This window comes from Rutilus rutilus (assembly GCF_951802725.1).
Source record: "Rutilus rutilus genome assembly, chromosome: 25".
In the NCBI taxonomy this organism is placed as follows: Eukaryota; Metazoa; Chordata; class Actinopteri; order Cypriniformes; family Leuciscidae; genus Rutilus; species Rutilus rutilus.
This window is the reverse complement of record NC_140229.1, coordinates 6,989,344-7,010,263: the sequence shown is the minus strand read 5'-3', so window position 1 is coordinate 7,010,263 and position 20,920 is coordinate 6,989,344. Positions and strand designations below refer to the sequence as shown.

The window sequence follows — 20,920 nt, the reverse complement described above, 5'->3', positions numbered from 1 at the left end:
TGCTGTTGATTTAATGTTGGTGATTTACTTAATGAGATGTTTATCCAATGTTTTCTTTGTTCTCTCTTTTCTTTTCTTATGGACATTTTTTGTGAATGAATGTGGACACGAATCTGCGAACGTGGATTAGCGTGACGCGGTTGGTTTCCGGCACGGGGTTCGGATCTCGAAGACCAGAGACCGCTAGTGTGAACTTCATTTTGTTTTTATTTGTTTTTTTTGTCCTTTTCGTTTTTTCTGAGTGATTGTGATTTTGAGCATATGTGGAAGAATAAATATCCCTTGTGAAATGACCTTTTTTCTTGGATTATTATTATTTGTTGTGTAACAGGTGGTTACATTTCGTGCTATCCTGGGTTAAGTTAATTTTTGACAGGTTTAATCCTGTCTGGCGCCCGAAGTTTTTTTCTTTAAAATAATTATTTAAGTTAGGGCGGCGACCACCGTTACACACACACACACACACACACACACACACACACACACACACACACACACACACACACACACACACACACACACACACACACACACACACACACACACACACACACACACACACACACACACACAGACAGACATCTCTCTCTCTCTCTCTCTCTCTCTCTCTCAGAGAGAGAGAGAGAGAGAGAGAGATTACAGTATATGTACTGGGATTTTTTTTTACTTTTTATAAATACAAGCTTGGCAAATAGTAATATGAGCAGGGGAGATACTGAATGAGTACATATTTCTGTTACAACAGCTGGTGAATTAAAACCACCCACTGGTATATTTGAGTGGCTGTATAAACTACAAACAAGTACAAATTCATTTCTTTGTAGATTATATAACAGTAGCTTGGAAAACAGACAAAACAGAAAAGCTAAAAATCTGTATTTGAGAAAAGAGCAAACTAATGTAATAGCTACAGACGCATAAAGAAACTAACTTCACACAGCGGTCACGTAATTTCCGATTCTTGTGTAATTGGCCTAGTGAATCATTCATTAAAGGTGCAAAACAGACACACAAATACACACAACAGACTGATGCAACAGTTGCTGCTGTATACTAGGCCTGCAGGCTCAGTGATCCTGCCAAAATGTATGAACTTCCAAAGCCAACTGGATAATTAAATGAATTGATTGGAAAAAAATGTTTTACACTAATGTTACCTTGTTTGGCTCATAAAAAATTGCCTGCAATAGGTGATTGTTCAGTAGTTACAATATGGCATTAATTATTTGCATCGCTTTTTCTGAAATAAGATAATGTAAAAATTACATCAACTTACTTGAAAAGTTACATCAAGATACTGTATTACATATTTTTATTGTTAGGCTCCACTGTTAATTATTCTGTGTAGCTCCACTCTTTAAATTAATTTGAAGTTCCTCGGTTTCAGATGTGTTAACCCCTGAGGCCTGTTATAAAATCATTTAAATAATTCACTTTTTGAGGAACCATAATACATTTGAGACTTACACATAGTTATATATGGCTGCCCTCTTTTTGTCATTGTGTTTTTGATTTATGATCAAACCGATGAAATCACTGATGAAAGTGAAGCATAAAGTACATAATATCTACTTTTATCATTTATTTCAGTGGACTGAAGAGTTGTGCTTCTTTGCTCAAACAACTGAACATTGTATTTTTTTTTACCGTGTAAAAAGTTTGGTTAATTGTTAAATTCTAACAATTAAATCAGTCCATCAATAGTGCAGCAATTGCAACAGTGTGAGATACATGTAGTGTAAATTACAAATATAAACTGTTAATCTACCTTTATGACTGTATAACAATAATGCAGTTTATGTGAAATTGCTCTCTTAACCAATTTAATTACAATTTATATTGTGTAAAAATATCAACCAGAGAGGATGCTGGCTGAAATATTTTCAGAGTTAGGATGTGTTTAACTGTCTTTTTAAACCAGGGATAAAATAAAGCATAGACCAGAGGATTCAGACCTGAGTTTGTGTACACAACCCATGATAAAACATTTATGGTTGTGGAAGAGATTACTGATATAGAACAGATATAGTATGGAATAAAGCAAAGCAGATAAACTGTCACAATGATTCCTAATGTCAGAGCAGCTTTACTCTCAGATTTCCTCCTCACTGAACCTTCCGTTACACATTTACCACCCTTAATCAGAGAGTTTATAACTTTCACTTGCTGATGTACTACATAAAAAATCCTCACATATAAAGTTATGATTAGGGTACAAGGAAAAATAAAAGACATGCACAGATCAATGATTCTCCAAGCAAAACTCATCATAACAGAACACTCTCCATAACACATGTCTGTTCTGTGTGAAGTGTCAAAATATCCGCTACTAATGACAAAGGCAGTAATATAAGCTGAAGAGCAAACCCAGCAGAGACAGATGCTTATTAAAGTTTTAGTTGTGGTTATTTTCTGTGGGTACAGTAAAGGGTGACACACAGCCACATAACGATCAACAGCAACTAAAAATAAATTACTGAGAGATGCTGAAAGAGGCACATCCATAAATATTGAATAGAGTCCACATAAAGTGTCTCCAAAGTACCAACACGTTTCAATCAGCCTGGTGGCCTCTATGGGCATGACAAGTCCCATAAGCAGGTCGGCCACAGCCAGAGAGAGAATAATCAGGTTTGTTGGAGTGTGAAGCTTCTTGAAGTGAGAGATGGAGATGATCACCAGCAGGTTCAGAAACACAGTCCATGCTGACAGCAATGATACAAACACATACATGATACTGTATTCATGTCTTGTTCTTTTTCCCTTGATACATGATGAGTTGATGGCAGGAAAGCAGTATTGAGTCTCATGATCCTCTGTCTCATAGGCCATGAGTGAGTCTCCTCCTGTTAGGAGTTTGTTCTGCTCTCCTTACTGTCCTTTCATTTATACAGAGTCTGGATCAGACCGACCAACCCATGATCTACCGCCCCCTCTGATGCTGCATAATGTTATATTATTTATTCATTGTATGCATTATTATATTTAGCCACACAATAATATGGTAAAACGGTGCTAAATTTTTAATTAATATTTGCATGCTATTTATTTACATGACAAACTTCTTTTACTATTTCTTTTTACATTAATTGTTTCTGTCAGTAACCAATAGGCTATTTCCATATATTTCAAGTTAATATATTTTTTCAAATGCCATATACTTAGATTTATTTTTTCACTTTAAGGTACTGTATGCTAATATTCCACAGCACTGACTTCTGATCCAGAGGTAAAGTAGACCTTTTTTCCACCACAGTATCATCTTCAATTAAAATTAAATCAGTTTTGGAGTTGCTTTTTGTATTGTAAAAAAACAGTAATAAAATGATAATAGAACTGTAGTATTTCTTTAAAGGTGGGATCAGTAGTTTTTGAAAACTGTGTGGACCAACTACCAAAACACTGCTACCAATCAGCAGTAAGGGGCATGTCTACTAATGATGGGGAGGAGAGAGCGCTCAGTGCCACAGACAAAAACGACTACGGAAAAAGAGAGAGGGCAGATAAAAAACAAAAGCGGAAAATGTCTGCGGAACTTAAATGAAAAAGAAGGCTTACGATCAGGTAAGAGGTAGAACTTGTGTTAATATCGGAGAAGCTTAACGTACCAGCGCTAGAGAGAACTCAAGGAGCGGGAAGGCCTAACATTGGACGCCGAGTTTGCTTTATTTCTTCTTGATAGGTGAGTAACATTGTTTAGCTTTGTTTCACAAAACTAATATATGCTGGCAATTGCTTGGATGTGTCATTTGTCATCTTTGCTTTTTTTTTTTTTTTTTTCATTTGGGATATTATTGTTGTTTGATTCAGTGTTACGTCCTGTATTATAAGGACGGGCTTGGCAAGCGCTTTTGTTGATGGTAAAAGGATACCAGCCCCAGCCGACAGATCACCAACAACACAAAACTAAGTTCCACAAAAGTATAATTTATTTAAAGTGGAAAGAGTAATTGAATTAAGGAGCAATGGCTTCAGGGTGCCCCAAAGCCACAATAATAAACAAAATAAACTTATAGCCAAACATATATAAATTACCTAATCAGGGAATAAACAGAATTACAAAGTAACTTCCCTAACTCCCTATAAATAAACAAATCACAAACAAACACACACACACAAGTCAAAATAAATGGCAGGACACCCCTACGCTCCTAAAACAGAACCAAATTAAATCATCATAAACAAACAAACACAATAAACTGAAGGTTTTGGGATCTGCCGACGGGAGGAGGAATCCGGAGCTCTTCTGTAATGATAAACTGGACGGAAGCAAATGCAAGTGCAAAGATATATTTATTAGATAACTCAAGTGTAAAGACAGATCGATGCAGTAATAGTTCCAGCGCTGAAGGCAGTAACTTCTCCAGGGGGAGCCGATGATCAGGAACACAGCCAGCAGGAGAGCGTGACGCAGGGATTGAGACAGGCAAATCCAAAGTGCAGAGTGAAGGTGATGGTGAATCCGCGGTGAGATCAGAGGTGAAGTAATCCAGAGTCCAGTACACAGGAAACACGAGGGAACAGGAACAGGCACAAGGACGGGATACTCAAACAACGATCTGACAACATGAGACGGGAGAGAGGGCATTAAATAGGCTGCGAGATGACATTCAGCTGCCGCTGATCGGGATGATTAGCGGCAACGCCCACCCGAAACAATGAACGTAATGAGACACACCCACACCCACACAAACACACAAGACTAGAATGAGACAGCGGATCTACCAACTGTGACAGTACCCTCCCCCCTAGGAATGCCTCCTGGCGTTCCCAGACGACCCTACCTGCCGATTGTAGTCATCGATGAGGGAGTGAACCAGGATGTCTCGAGCAGGTATCCAACTCCTCTCCTCCGGACCGTAACCCTCCCAGTCCACCAAGTACTGGAATCCGCGTCCCCTCCGTCTCGAGTCCAGAATACGATGTACTGAATATGAAGGTTCCCCATCTACGAGTCGCGGTGGGGGAGGAACCGGGGCAGGCAGGTTAAGATGAGAACGAAACACAGGTTTTATTTTAGAAACATGAAAGGCGGGATTAATTCTCCTCTACGCTGGAGGAAGGTTGAGGCGGACTGTCACCGGACTAATGATCTTGGTGATAGTAAACGGGCCAATAAATTTAGGAGCAAGTTTCTTAGAAACGGAGCGGAGAGAAATGTTCTTAGTAGAAAGCCACACCTTTTGCCTTTTGACCAGCGACGTATACGGGTGGCCTAGACCGGTGGCGATCGGCTTTAGCCTTGGTGCGCGCCCCCACCCGGAGTAGAGTCTCGGGGGCTCTAGTCCAAGTGCGGTGACACCTCTGGACGAAGGCGTGAGCAGAGGAGACCGCGACTTAGGATTCCAGGCTCGGAAAAATAGGTGGCTGGTACCGTAAGCTACACTTAAACGGAGAGAGGCCCGTGGATGACACTGGTAATGAGTTATGGGCGTACTCAACCATAGAAAGTTGTTGGCTCCAGGATGAAGGATTCTTGGAAACCAAACATCGCAACATTCTCTCTAAATCCTGGTTGCCTCGCTCAGACTGACCATTGCTCTGGGGATGATAACCCGAAGACAGACTGACTGTAGCTCCTAATAATCTACAAAACTCTTGCCAGAATTTGGACACAAACTGAGAACCCCTGTCAGAAACCACGTCCATCGGGAGGCCATGTAACCGAAAGACGTGATCAATTACGATGTTGGGTGATGTCACTTCTTGTTGACTTTAAGGTATTGTCAAACAAAACGGAGGCTAGCTAGACCCTCCCTCCTCCTCATCCGCGCGCTAACCCCCCAAACCCCACCCCAAATCCTTCTTGTCAGTTATTGGCTGGAACAATTTGTTATGTTTCGTGGTGCGGGTTAGCCCAGTTTGTTTTTCTTGCCATTTGTGGAGCCTGTGGTGTCTGCAGAAACCACGTTTTTTTACAGTGTGTTCAGGGGACAGGCAGCTAGCGGATAGTAAGTAGATGTTTGCTGTATGTGACAAAAAATGTTTTGGCCTAAAAAACGTGTGACATCGCTTAGAGCACCTTTAATTTTTGAAGTAGGCTACTGTTATATTGCACAGATTTACAGTAGTGATTTTTTAAAAATAGTTAGGCTACAGCTATATTAATATTTGAAATGATTTTTATTCCTTACACACAATGCGGGGGTGGATAAATAAATAATTCGATTTTTAATACCTGATGTCACAGATAGTTGTAGGCCTATACATGTTAACCGACTGACAGCCTATTAGAAAACAGGAACCTTTAAAAACTATAACATAGGCCTATATACAGAACCAATATAGGCCCTGGCCCTCATATTTTATTAACAGGTAAACAACAAGGAAAATGAGTTTGACATTAAACATTTTATTTGCACTTTGTGCCAAAAAATGCAAGCATTGGAGAACAAATCTTGTTAAAAAAAATCAGCAACTGTCGTGCTTTAAAATTTAAAATCAGCTGCTTATGTTCAGGTTTGTCCGATGTCTTCCTTTAATACAGTGAATTATCATTATTTGCGTAAAATTCAGAGTTTGAGCTGATCCACCGATCCTTATGGAAATATGAAGAAGCCAAGTGAATGACGCGCTAATGTAAAACAGCTCTATTAGCCTGAAGTACACTGAGGTGCTGTCACCAAGCGTTAGTTTTTAAAGGGATACTCCACCGTTTTTTCATATTAAACTATGTTATTTAATTTGGCAGGGAGTCGAAATTAAACTATGTTAACTTCATATTAAACTATGTTATTTAATTTGGCAGGGAGTCGAAATTCTTAATAATAATGGTCATAATTTTAATCAGTCAGAAATAGTAATAATATATATGTTTGAATACGGGATATAATGTTGTGAGATTAATACATGCCATATATATTTCAAGCATGTATTAAACTCACAACAATATTACTATACAGGGAAAATTAGCGTGAGAGCACAATTCCAAAATAGCGCAGATGGCAGTGGAAATGTCACAATGTGTTTGTTTGCAGGCAGACAGACGAAGACAGATGAATAAAGTTCTCAACGAAGTTTAATAGCAAGTATTCTCAAAGGCATGCGAAGAGACATTAGCAAAACACAACCTTTCGTGAACATGACCAGACAAAGACTAAGTAAACAGCAGGAACTTAAATACACATGGTTATGAGATGAATGACCAACAGTTGTGTAACAAATCCCGATGTGTTATGTTTGTTGCTTTATTATTTGTGGTCTTTAATTTTTGTTAATTATTTTTGTATGTTTGAACGTGCATATGATTTGTGCATGATATGAATTTATTAGATGTAATAGGGTGTGGTTGAGGACTTTCATTTTGAAGGCGAGTTCACTGAGTCTAAAAATGCAAACATTTTTATAAGGGAAAGTTTCTCGGGGGAACACCAAACAATTGCGTGAAAATGCAAAAGCATTTAAAAATTAATTTCCCTCCATCCTCTATTTTTAAAATTAATCCGACAACTCTAGATCAACTAACATATCAATATATACTGGTGTTTAAACAACGTCAGTGATCTTGCCAAAATGTGTGAACTTCCAAAGCCAACTGGATAGTTAATCAAAGGAATTTATAAAAATAAAAAAATAATAAAAATAAAAGTTTTATATTAATGTTAATCTTGTTTGACTTATAAATGGCCTTATAAATGGCTTTTCAATGACTATTGAAAATAGTTTCAATATGGTATTCATTTATACACATCACTTTTTGTGAAACAACATACTGTAAACATTACATTACATCAACTTACTTGAAAAGTTACATTAAGATATTTCATATTTTTTGTGTTAGGCTCAACTGTTAATTCTTCTGTGTAGCTCCATTCTTAAAATTTATTTTGGGTGAATTTGAAGTTACTCTGTTTCAGATGTTTTAACCCTCTGAGGCCTGTTAAGCCATTTTAATCATTCACTTTGTGATGAACCACAATAATACATTTGACACTTACACATATAGTTCTTTATGACTGTACTCTTTTTGTCATTGTGTTTTATTTTTGATTTTTGATAAAACAGATTCAAAATGACAGATGAAAGTGAAGCATAAAATACATATCTACTTTTATAATTTATTTCAGTAGACTGAAGATTGGTGATTCTTGCTCAATTTACTTAAGCTAATAAAACAACTGAACATTGTCACCTTTTTACAGTCTAAAAAGAAGAAAAAAAAAGTATTTTTACAATCTAAAAGTGTTTAATTGTTATATTATAAATATTCAATCAATTGCATCAATGCAAGAATGATACAAAATGCGTACTATATAAAACAAACTATACTATTAAGATACATGTAGTGTAAATTACCAATTTAATTACATTTGATATTGTGTAAAAATATCAACCAGAGAGGATGCTGGCTGAAATATTTTCTATGATATTTTCTATGATATTTTCGATAAAATATTTTCATAGTTAAGATGTGTTTAACTGTCTTTTTAAACCAGGGATAAAATAAAGCATAGACCAGAGGATTCAGACCTGAGTTTGTATACACAACCCATGTCAAAATATTTATGGTTGTGGAAGAGACTACTGATATAGAACAGATAAAATATGGAACAAAGCAAAACAGATAAACTATCTCAATGATTCCTAATGTCAGAGCAGCTTTACTCTCAGATTGTCTCCTCAATGAACCTTCCGTTACACATTTACCACCCTTTAGAGAGTTTATAACTTTTACTTGCTGATGTACAACATGGAAAATCCTGAAATATAAAGTTATAATCAGAATACATGGAGACAGAAAGAACAAAATCAGATCAATGACTGTCCAGACAAAACTAATTATAATGGAGCACTCGCCATAACACATGTCTGATCTGTGTGTGGTGTTAAAATAGCCACTATTAATTACAAAGGCAGTGTTATAAACTGAGGTGCAAATCCAGCTCAGACTGATACTTATTAAAGTTTTAGTTGTGTTTATTTTCTGTGGGTACAGTAAAGGGTGACACACAGCCACATAACGATCAACAGCAATTAAAACTAAATTACTGAGAGATGCTGAAAGAGTCAGATTGAGGATAAAAGTAACAGTCCACAGACATTGTTTCCAAAGTACCAGCATGTCTCAATCAGTTTAAAGGCCTCTATGGGTATCACAATAAGTCCAATAAGCAGATCGGCCACGGCCAGAGAGAGAATAATCAGGTTTGTTGGAGTGTGAAGCTTCTTGAAGTGAGAGATGGAGATGATCACCAGCAGGTTCAGAAACACAGTCCATGCTGACAGCAATGAAAAAAAAAACATACATGATATTGTATTCATGTGTGGAGCGTTTTCCCTTGATACATGATGAGTTGATGGCAGGAAAGCAGTATCACACATTCATCACTCAGATGTCTATTTCATGTAGTGATGTGCTCATCTGCAATACTTATAGAAGATTTTCCTGTCAGATGTAAATAGACATTTAAAATGAGCGTCTTTAAGATGTATATGGTTTATGTAAATCCACTTTGGAGATGTAAAGCTCCCCTGATAGCTATACATAATAAAACGTGTTTTTACAGCAAAATCACAACTATACTATACGGTCTAACTCCTTTACACCTTCAACAATTCAACAGTTTACTCTACAATAGTTCAACATGCGATTTTAGCATAAAGAACCGTGTTTACTCACATTTGAAAGCACCCTGATCAGCACGCTGATCTCCGTAATGTTCTATTATGACGTATCCTCTCACGTGGCCTCCTGGGATAGAAAAGTATCCAGTGGTTGAGCACTCGAAAATCTGGGCGGAAGCAGTAAGATGTCACAGGTCGGGATGGGCCAAGCCGGACTGCGCCCACCCCTGAACCAGGACCACCCTGAGGAGCGTGTCAGAGACGAGACGGAAACAGAATTCAAGGGAATAACAGTTCTTTTTATTAAAGTTAAAAGTAATTTGAATAACCTAAGCTAAAATCTTCCTTTCCTCTTCTTCCCCGGAATCGAGGCAATGCGGCAGTCTCCGGGGCCCACTCCCACGCCGATACAAGGTTCGCAATGGCCTGAGATGGATCGATGGATTTCCACGGGTGTGTATGCGGTCGGGGCTGTTCCTCTTCCCGCACTGATGCGGGGTCCGCAGGGACCCACGACAGACAGGTGAGTTTCCACAGGTGAGCAGACAGTCGGGCTGTTCCTCTTCCCACACTGATGCAGGGTCCGCCGGGACCTACGACGGACAGGTGAGTTTCCACAGGTGAGTAGACGGTCGGGCTGTTCCTCTTCCCACACTGATGCAGGGTTCACAGGGACCGACGACAGACAGGTGAGTTTCCACAGGTGAGTAGACGGTCGGGCTGTTCCTCTTCCCACACTGATGCAGGGTTCACAGGGACCGACGACAGACAGGTGAGTTTCCACAGGTGAGTAGACAGTTGGAACTCTAGGGGTGTGTTGCCGGGGACGGGTGACTCCACACCATGCAGATGGGCCGGGGGCTATAGCAGACTCAAAGTGCAGGCCGAGCGGAGCTTCTCGTGTGTTGCAGGGGACAGATAACTTCACACCATGCAGATGGACCGGGGGCTATAGCAGATTCAAGTCGCAGGCTGAGTGGAGCTTCTCTAGAACAGACAGAATCAACTTCAACAGCGGTATACAATTCTCACGTGGGTTGCAGGGGACAGATGACTTCGCACCATGCAGAATGGACTTGGGGTTGTAGCAGACTCAAGTCGCAGGCTGAGGTGAACTTCTCTAGGACAGACAGAATCAACTTCAACAGCAGTATACAGTTCTCACGTGTGTTGCAGGGGACAGATAACTTCACACCATGCAGATGGACTTGGGGTTGTAGCAGGTTCAAGTCGCGGGCTGAGTGGAGCTTCTCTAGAACAGACAGAATCAACTTCAACAGCAGTATACAATTCTCACGTGTGTTGCAGGGGACAGATGACTTCGCACCATGCAGAATGGACTTGGGGTTGTAGCAGACTCAAGTCGCAGGCTGAGGTGAGCTTCTCTAGGACAGACAGAATCAACTTCAACAGCAGTATACAGTTCTCACGTGTGTTGCAGGGGACAGATAACTTCACACCGTACAGGTGGGCTTAGGGCTGCAGCAGACTCAAAGTCAACAGGCTGAGCGGAGCTCCTGCTAAGACAAACAAAATCACGATTGCAGATAGAGTGTGCAGTCTCACGTGTGTTGCAAGGGGGGGGGGGGCAAACCTTCTCACCATACAGGTGGGTTGACAGGCAAGTAGCGAACTTAAGTCCACAGGCTGGACAGAGCTTCTTCTAAGACAGTCAGAATCACTACTTCAAAACAGAGAGGTTAGTTTGACTCACAGATGCTATTCCTTCTAGTCCTCAACAGATGGGACCGATCGAATTATTAAGCTCCAATTACTGACAGTAGACCAGCATGGCACGTGGGGAGTGCACGGCAAGAGAAAATAAATCTTCCACACACACACGGCAATTTCCCTCCAAACATGCAACGTGAGGGGGGAAACGTCAATTTAAGCACTGCAATCCACTTCAATAAGTGCAGATAAGGCCAGCACTCACCCAGGGGTCTCCGTGCCACAAGCAACGAGCTCCAATGTTGGGGAAAAGATGTTTCAGGGTTTTCCTCCACAAACATAGACGGATTCACATCACCGTTCCAACACGGGGGAAGAGGGCAAGAGATCGAACATGAATCAGTATAATTCACTCAGTGACATTTAGGTAGCACAATCAAAGCACTCCAATCCACCTCAAATTCAGTGTTGAAACATGCAGGTACGAGATACGATGGTCGATTACTTATCTCTCTCCCTTCCAGGCAAACGGTGTGTTTTCACAACTCTTCCACACTCCTCAAGTCCCCTCCAGCAGCACTTCCCTTTGCACCCCGCAATTCCTCTCTGCAACACTCAAATAGAACGACTTCTCACGGGAGAGAACCACACCACAGTCTCTCTTCACTGGCTTTTTATATCCTTCTCAATGCCCACATGGCTTTGTCATGGCTCCAAATTAATTGCTCACACCTGGTGTCAATTTCCTCATCCCGGTTGGCAGGGCAACAGATATACACTTACACGGAGGGGTAGTGTTTCCTTATTATTGTACCGGAGGGGACACAATTGCGGCGAACTTTAGTTCCGCCCTCATTTGTCACTCCGTGACATACTCCCCCGCCAAAACGTTCTAGTCCCGAGAACGGGAGCCAGACACCCATTCTCCATATCTAGCTGGGGGCCGACCTCGGTTCTCCCGCTGGGGCCGCCTGGGTGGAGAAATAGGCTCTTCGGGCCGTGGCTCTATGCCTAGTCCCCTCGGGACCACCGCCCATCCTACCAACTGGGGCATCCATGCTGTTTCACCGGGGGGCTTTTCGGCAGCAGGAGTCGGATAGTTCGGACAGGGGCGAATCAGGTTGCGATGCAACACCCGCTCTGGACCGGCTCTCCCTTCGGGACGGATGGCATAAACCGGCTGGTCTGGGTGTGGTTGCCGCTGGACTACATAGGGCTGTGACTCCCACCGGTCGCTTAATTTGCCCTTCCCCTGGCGACGGTTGTCCCTTACCAATACTCTCTCCCCTGGTAGTAGCGGTGCTTCCCGAGCCGTCCGGTCGTATAGCCTTTTGTTCTTCGCTGCAGCCCGATTGATCTGATCCGAGACCTGCTCATAAGCCGACTGAAGGCGCTGGTGGTGCCTGGTCACCCAATCGGTCAGACTGCTCCCTTCTTCCGCCGCCATGGTCCCCAAGAGCAAATCAGTTGGAAGCCTCACATGCCTTCCAAACATCAGGTAAGTTGGGGCGTAGCCCGTAGTACTGTGTACGCTATTGTTGTATGCCTGAACTAATGCCGGAAGTCTGTCGGCCCAATGGCCCTGCTGGTCCTCCTCCAGGGTCCCCAGCAGGCTCAGCAGCGTCTGGTTAAATCTCTCACAACCCCCGTTCCCTTGGGGGTGATAAGGGGTCGTATGGGTCTTCTTCCCTCCATACAGCTGGCACAGCTCGTGGATCACCCTGGACTCAAAGTTAGGCCCCTGATCAGAATGGAGTACTTCGGGACACCCGAACGGCTGGATCACGTACTTCCACAGGGCGTTGGCGGTGGTAATGGCAGTCTGATCTAGGGTCGGAACGGCCCAAGCGTACTTCGTGAACAGGTCCGTAACCACAAGGATATACTGGATCCGGTCCACCGGCCGACCCAGGGTCAGATAGTCCATAGCGACAATGTGCAAGGGTGCCTTGGCCTGAATTGGAACCAGCGGAGCCCGTACCTCTTTCCTGGTCTTAAACAGTATACAGCGTGGGCACTTCTGTAAATAGGCTCTCGTCGTGCCCTCCATCCCGGGCCAATAGAAGTGTCGCCGTAGTAAGGCCGTCGTCCTCTCCTGCCCTTGATGCCCCATCCTGGTGTGATAGGCTTCCAACAACGCTGGCCAGCGTCCCTCGGGGACCACCACCTGACAGACCCTGTCGCCCCACTTGGGATCCTGGAGGGCCCTGCAAATCACCCCTTCCTTCAAGTAGAGTCTCTCTCTCTGGCCCAACAGTCCTCGCACTGTTCGGGTCTGAGCTCGGCATTCCGCACCGGCGGGCCATGCCTTCCGCCTCAGCCAAGTTCGGACCACCAGCAGATCCTCGTCCTCGTCCTGCCATACCCTCCAGCGCTGCGGGTCCCATCCCCAACTACCCGGGGGTTCTTCCAAGGGCTGGCCGGGTGCCTCCACAATCCCCACCATTAGTCCTTCGTCATGTCCTGCTTCCTGAGCCAATACCGGGCCCGATGATCCTTCCTCTGGCAACCTAGATAGGACATCGGCGTTGGTGTGTTCCCTCCCTGGCCGGTACTGGAGCTGGTAATCGAAGTTCGCCAGTTGTGCAACCCATCTCTGTTCTACCGCCCCCAGCTTGGCGGTCTGCAGATGTACGAGCGGATTATTGTCCGTAACCACTTGCACCCTGGCTCCCCACAGGTAATCTTTAAATTTTTCACTCACCGCCCACTTCATTGCCAGCAGCTCGAGTTTAAAGGAACTGTAATTGGCGTCGTTTCTCTCGGTGGGGTGCAGGCTTCGGCTCGCATAAGCGATTACCCTCTCCTTTCCTTGTTGCTTCTGAGCCAGGACAGCTCCTAAACCCAGGTTACTGGCATCTGTGTACAGGATGAAAGGCTGTGTGAAGTCGGCATAAGCCAAAATCGGGGCCTGTAATAACTCCTGTTTGAGCCTCTGAAAGGCCTCCTCACACGCCGGATCCCACTGGATCGATGGCGACCCTCGACCCCGAACTCGTCCCGTACCTCCCAGCAGCTGATTGATCGGCTTGGCGATTCTGGAGAAGTCTTTAATGAATCGCCTATAATATCCGACGAAGCCCAGGAAGGATCTAACCTGCCGTACCGTCTTAGGGGTGGCCCACCCCTGCACAGCCACCACCTTCTCCGGATCGACAGAAATCCCTCCAGCACTCACAATGTGGCCCAAGAATTTTACCTCCTTTCGGAAAAGCTGACATTTATTCGGCTGGAGTTTCAGCCCATACCTCTCCAGGGAGAGAAAGACCTGTTCCAGGTGTTGGAGATGGGACCCGAAATCCGGAGAATAGACGATCACGTCGTCGAGGTAGACAAGCGTGGTTTCCATTAGTTGGCCGCCCAGGCAACGCTGCATGAGCCGTTGGAAGGTGGCTGGGGCGTTGCAGAGGCCAAAGGGCATCCGGTCCCACTCATATAACCCAAAGGGGGTAGTGAACGCAGTCTTCTCCCTGTCCCGCTCATCCACTTGGACTTGCCAGTATCCGCTGGCCAGATCGAGTGTCGAATACCAAGCTGCTTGGGTAAGGCTGGTGAGAGAATCTTCTACTCGGGGCAATGGGAAAGCATCCCTCTTGGTCACCTGGTTGAGCCGCCGGTAGTCCACACAGAACCTCCAAGAACCATTTTTCTTCCGTACCAGTACTATCGGCGCGGCCCAAGGACTGCTGCTCTCCCGGATAATTCCCTTATCCAACATCCCCCGCAGGAGGGTGCGAAACTCTGAATACAGGGTCGGAGGCACAGGTCGATAACGCTCCCTGCTGGGTGTGGCCTCTCCGGTCGGGATCTGGTGCTTAACTGCATCCGTACGGCCGTAGTCCTCGTCGTGGGTAGAGAACAAATGTTGCCATTTCGTCAAGAAACATTGGAGTTGTTGGACTTGGTCCTCTTTCAATCCCTCTCCACGTAACGACTCTCCTTCCAGGTGTGTCGGCAGTCTTCCTCCAACCTCTTCCACGTGTCGACCCGTTTGTGCCAGGGCCACCTCTACCACTGTTGGACTTACTCGACAGAATTCCACTTCTCCCTGTTCTCGAATTTGATGGGGCTTCACCGAGGTAACTCGGGCCAGGCGTTGGTGGCGGTATAGATGGATCGGGAAAGAATTTGTGTTTCGGACTCTAACTGAGACTCGGCCTCTCCTTGCGGACGCCAGCCCCCGAGCAACTTCCACCTTGGGGCCATCCGGGTAGGGCTCCACCAAAACCCACTCCTGGGGGCTATAAAGCCGAGAGGGCACCCTGGCCCAGACCACGGCTTCACTTCGAGCGGGAACGGACAAGGCATAACGGCAGGCCACTCTCCCAGTACTCTCCCGTTCGCCCTGCTGCTCGGCCAGGCAAACCCGGCGACAGTCGGCTCTCACCCGATCCCACTCCTGGCCATCCGATGACGAGGCAGCTCGCACTGGTCTGCCCCGGAACAGTTCCTCCCAACACTCAGAGATCACGTTCATGCCCAGTAGGGCCCGATGAGACCCCAGACAGCCATCTCGCACCACCACTACTCCCTTCTGGGGTACCACAACCCCGTGTATCTCCAGATCCATCACCAAATATCCAACGTATGGTATGTCAAGTCCATTTGCCCCACGCAGGGTCAACCAGGGGGCTTCGGCCGTCGACCGACCCTGGGCACCAAATAACTCATGAGTCAGGCTCTCCGCAAACAAGGTTACTTGCGACCCGGTGTCCAGGAGGCATTGTACTTCCTGGCCGTTGACCTGAATCGCCACAACCGGGCAACGGCCCACCAGGTGTTCGTTGGGGAGTGTGGGAAGCTGAGGGTCTAACAAGGGGGTCCCGACCACTTGACCCACAGTGGCCGGACGCTCTAAAAACCCCCCTGCGATGCCCGTCTGGAGGAGCACTGACGGAAATAATGACCCGGTTCTCCACAGTTATTGCAGAGAGGACGACCCTGTTCATCCCACTGGAATCGAGGCCCCAAAGGCCGACGTGGACGGCGTTCTGGGAGATGGCCCCCATCGGAATACGCCCGCTCCCGTGGCGGAGGCAATGAACGGGGATGTTCCCGGCGAAGTTCTGCCACGAGGGACTTAGACAGTTCGGACAGTTGCTCACGTACGTCCTTCTTCAGCTCCTCCCGAAGGGCCTGTTTCCAGTCCGATGTAGCAGGGGGCGGTGGAACACTAGTGGCGTTGGTAGCCAGACAACTGGGAGGGTCTACGCTCGCAGCATGGTCACGTTCAAGGGCTAAAGCTTCTCCACGCAGCTCTTCAAAAGTGAGGTCGGGTTCTCGTCGTAGTTGGACCCGCAGACTCTGACGCACAGGGCCTTCTCGTAATCCTAATAGAAACTGATCTCTCAACAGGACTTCCTCATCACCCAGACCGTGATCCTGTCTTCCTTTCAAACGGGAGAACTGTTCCCTCAACTGTAGTGTGAATGCACGGACATTTTGTCGAGGCCCTTGTCTACAATTGAAAAACTGCGTTCGCAGGACAGCTACCGGGGTGGTGTCTCCATATTGCCCCGTGAGAAATTCAAAGATTGCTTGGACCGTCGTTCGATTTGCTTCCGGCGCTGCCTGTACCTCTCTTCTTGCTTCTCCTTCCAAGGAATTTAAAACAAACTGTACTTTCTGGGGGGCACTCAGACCTTGAAGTCCGGCTAAGTACTCAACCTGCGCTTTCCAACATGACAAACTCACTTCTGATCCAGGGCCTCCGTACTTCTGGGCCCACGGGGCTCCCATAAAAATCGGCATTGCCGGTTGCCGCGCTACTGGCTCTTCTTCAGCCATCTCACTCTGATCGCTCAACTCAAGGTGGTATCCTGCCGACTTACGCCAAATCTGTCACAGGTCGGGATGGGCCAAGCCGGACTGCGCCCACCCCTGAACCAGGACCACCCTGAGGAGCGTGTCAGAGACGAGACGGAAACAGAATTCAAGGGAATAACAGTTCTTTTTATTAAAGTTAAAAGTAATTTGAATAACCTAAGCTAAAATCTTCCTTTCCTCTTCTTCCCCGGAATCGAGGCAATGCGGCAGTCTCCGGGGCCCACTCCCACGCCGATACAAGGTTCGCAATGGCCTGAGATGGATCGATGGATTTCCACGGGTGTGTATGCGGTCGGGGCTGTTCCTCTTCCCGCACTGATGCGGGGTCCGCAGGGACCCACGACAGACAGGTGAGTTTCCACAGGTGAGCAGACAGTCGGGCTGTTCCTCTTCCCACACTGATGCAGGGTCCGCCGGGACCTACGACGGACAGGTGAGTTTCCACAGGTGAGTAGACGGTCGGGCTGTTCCTCTTCCCACACTGATGCAGGGTTCACAGGGACCGACGACAGACAGGTGAGTTTCCACAGGTGAGTAGACGGTCGGGCTGTTCCTCTTCCCACACTGATGCAGGGTTCACAGGGACCGACGACAGACAGGTGAGTTTCCACAGGTGAGTAGACAGTTGGAACTCTAGGGGTGTGTTGCCGGGGACGGGTGACTCCACACCATGCAGATGGGCCGGGGGCTATAGCAGACTCAAAGTGCAGGCCGAGCGGAGCTTCTCGTGTGTTGCAGGGGACAGATAACTTCACACCATGCAGATGGACCGGGGGCTATAGCAGATTCAAGTCGCAGGCTGAGTGGAGCTTCTCTAGAACAGACAGAATCAACTTCAACAGCGGTATACAATTCTCACGTGGGTTGCAGGGGACAGATGACTTCGCACCATGCAGAATGGACTTGGGGTTGTAGCAGACTCAAGTCGCAGGCTGAGGTGAACTTCTCTAGGACAGACAGAATCAACTTCAACAGCAGTATACAGTTCTCACGTGTGTTGCAGGGGACAGATAACTTCACACCATGCAGATGGACTTGGGGTTGTAGCAGGTTCAAGTCGCGGGCTGAGTGGAGCTTCTCTAGAACAGACAGAATCAACTTCAACAGCAGTATACAATTCTCACGTGTGTTGCAGGGGACAGATGACTTCGCACCATGCAGAATGGACTTGGGGTTGTAGCAGACTCAAGTCGCAGGCTGAGGTGAGCTTCTCTAGGACAGACAGAATCAACTTCAACAGCAGTATACAGTTCTCACGTGTGTTGCAGGGGACAGATAACTTCACACCGTACAGGTGGGCTTAGGGCTGCAGCAGACTCAAAGTCAACAGGCTGAGCGGAGCTCCTGCTAAGACAAACAAAATCACGATTGCAGATAGAGTGTGCAGTCTCACGTGTGTTGCAAGGGGGGGGGGGCAAACCTTCTCACCATACAGGTGGGTTGACAGGCAAGTAGCGAACTTAAGTCCACAGGCTGGACAGAGCTTCTTCTAAGACAGTCAGAATCACTACTTCAAAACAGAGAGGTTAGTTTGACTCACAGATGCTATTCCTTCTAGTCCTCAACAGATGGGACCGATCGAATTATTAAGCTCCAATTACTGACAGTAGACCAGCATGGCACGTGGGGAGTGCACGGCAAGAGAAAATAAATCTTCCACACACACACGGCAATTTCCCTCCAAACATGCAACGTGAGGGGGGAAACGTCAATTTAAGCACTGCAATCCACTTCAATAAGTGCAGATAAGGCCAGCACTCACCCAGGGGTCTCCGTGCCACAAGCAACGAGCTCCAATGTTGGGGAAAAGATGTTTCAGGGTTTTCCTCCACAAACATAGACGGATTCACATCACCGTTCCAACACGGGGGAAGAGGGCAAGAGATCAAACATGAATCAGTATAATTCACTCAGTGACATTTAGGTAGCACAATCAAAGCACTCCAATCCACCTCAAATTCAGTGTTGAAACATGCAGGTACGAGATACGATGGTCGATTACTTATCTCTCTCCCTTCCAGGCAAACGGTGTGTTTTCACAACTCTTCCACACTCCTCAAGTCCCCTCCAGCAGCACTTCCCTTTGCACCCCGCAATTCCTCTCTGCAACACTCAAATAGAACGACTTCTCACGGGAGAGAACCACACCACAGTCTCTCTTCACTGGCTTTTTATATCCTTCTCAATGCCCACATGGCTTTGTCATGGCTCCAAATTAATTGCTCACACCTGGTGTCAATTTCCTCATCCCGGTTGGCAGGGCAACAGATATACACTTACACGGAGGGGTAGTGTTTCCTTATTATTGTACCGGAGGGGACACAATTGCGGCGAACTTTAGTTCCGCCCTCATTTGTCACTCCGTGACAAAGACATCCGGGAACTTCTCGCCTACTCTTTTGTGAATACTGATGTTTCGAACATACTACTCCTTTCACGTACTGTTTTCTCCTACTATATAGTAGGTAAGTAGGCATATTCGAACGCACTATAAGTATACGTACATCCGAATCTCGAGAGAATTAGTACGTCACCCAGGTAATTCTCGCCTACTCTTTTATGGATACTAAGGATTCGTACATACTCTTTCGCTCACCTATGCTTTCCCCCTACTATATAGTAGGGAAGTATGCGGTTTTGAACGCAGCCTCAGACTTACAAAACCGTGCGTACGCCAGAACCTGTGCTGAATTCCTCACAAAGCTCAAAGCTGAAGCTCACAACTGATGCTGGTGTGCGGAAAAATAACTTCGGATAACAGATCTACACACGAGAAACTCAAACCCTACACGAACGCATGACATCTCTGTACAATTAACTTTTAACAATTAACAATTTGTTTTGTTTTTCTGATTTAAAAATAAAACAAGTAATAAAAACTCAGTGAGTGTTTTAGCGCAATTTTCTGACGTCATGGGATCACAACACTAAGAGATAGTAAATCTTTTCCTGGATTTTTTTTGTGCGTTCCCGAGATTAGACCTTCCTTAACATAATGCCGAAAACCCGAAGTCTCTAGGTGGTCTGTTTGAGGAGTAGATAGAAGTGCAAGATTGGTGCGCACAGACAGAACAGAAATCATGAGTTAACAATCGCAATTTTGTCCGGTGGAAAATTGCACACAAAAAAAAAAAAAACTAGCTATGTGTACTGTGTTAGACTAACTGAGACTTGTTACAGCACTTACTGTTGCCTTCTTGGTTGTCTGATTGCTTCTATTGTTATACTCATTTGTAAGTTGCTTTGGATAAATGCGTCTGCTAAATTATTAAATGTAAATGTAAATACAAGCCCTAGCGCTACATGTCTCACAGGACGCGCATGAACATAGTGGCTTGTTAAACAGACTGTAATACAAAAACAAAGAGAGGTTTTAGTAATGCTTTTATTTTACATTTTACATTACAACTACATTTTAGTCTTGTCTTTTTTAGTCAATGATATTGCATGTTGATATAGTCACAGTTATAATTTAATGACGTCTCGTCTTAGTAATGGAAAAAAAGGTTGTCAACAAATATTTTTCGTCATGATTGAGAAGGACCTGGCTGCAGCCTGCAGGGGGGGTTGGGGCTACACGTGTTGCATCTGCCCATAATCTGATGGGCTCTTGTCTTTTATAGGCATACGTGATAGAAAATGTGTTTGTAGTTGGTATAGGAAGGATTATGTCATTTTAAAAAACTGGAAAAGCTGTGCAGTTTCACAAAGCCTTTATTATAATGCACAGAAGGGAAAAATAAACAGGTGTTAATTCACACTGTTCAAAGAGTGCTGAGATGTCAATTAAGTTACTCATCATTAAAGTCATTTTGGCTTCATTATGTCTTAACGTTAAAATTTTTTGCCATAAAGTTAA

The 20,920-nt window shown here is 45.2% G+C and overlaps 2 pseudogenes across 2 annotated transcripts; both read right to left on the bottom strand.

Annotated features, from left to right (window-relative positions):
- Positions 1-1,827: 1,827 nt before the first annotated feature.
- On the bottom strand, positions 1,828-2,886 carry LOC311285289 (trace amine-associated receptor 13c-like; annotated as a pseudogene). Its single transcript has one exon. The product of its transcript is annotated as a trace amine-associated receptor 13c-like (transcript).
- A 5,413-nt stretch (positions 2,887-8,299) lies between these two features.
- Positions 8,300-9,307, bottom strand: LOC311284767 (trace amine-associated receptor 13c-like; annotated as a pseudogene). Its single transcript has one exon. The product of its transcript is annotated as a trace amine-associated receptor 13c-like (transcript).
- Between the last annotated feature and the right edge of the window lie 11,613 nt (positions 9,308-20,920).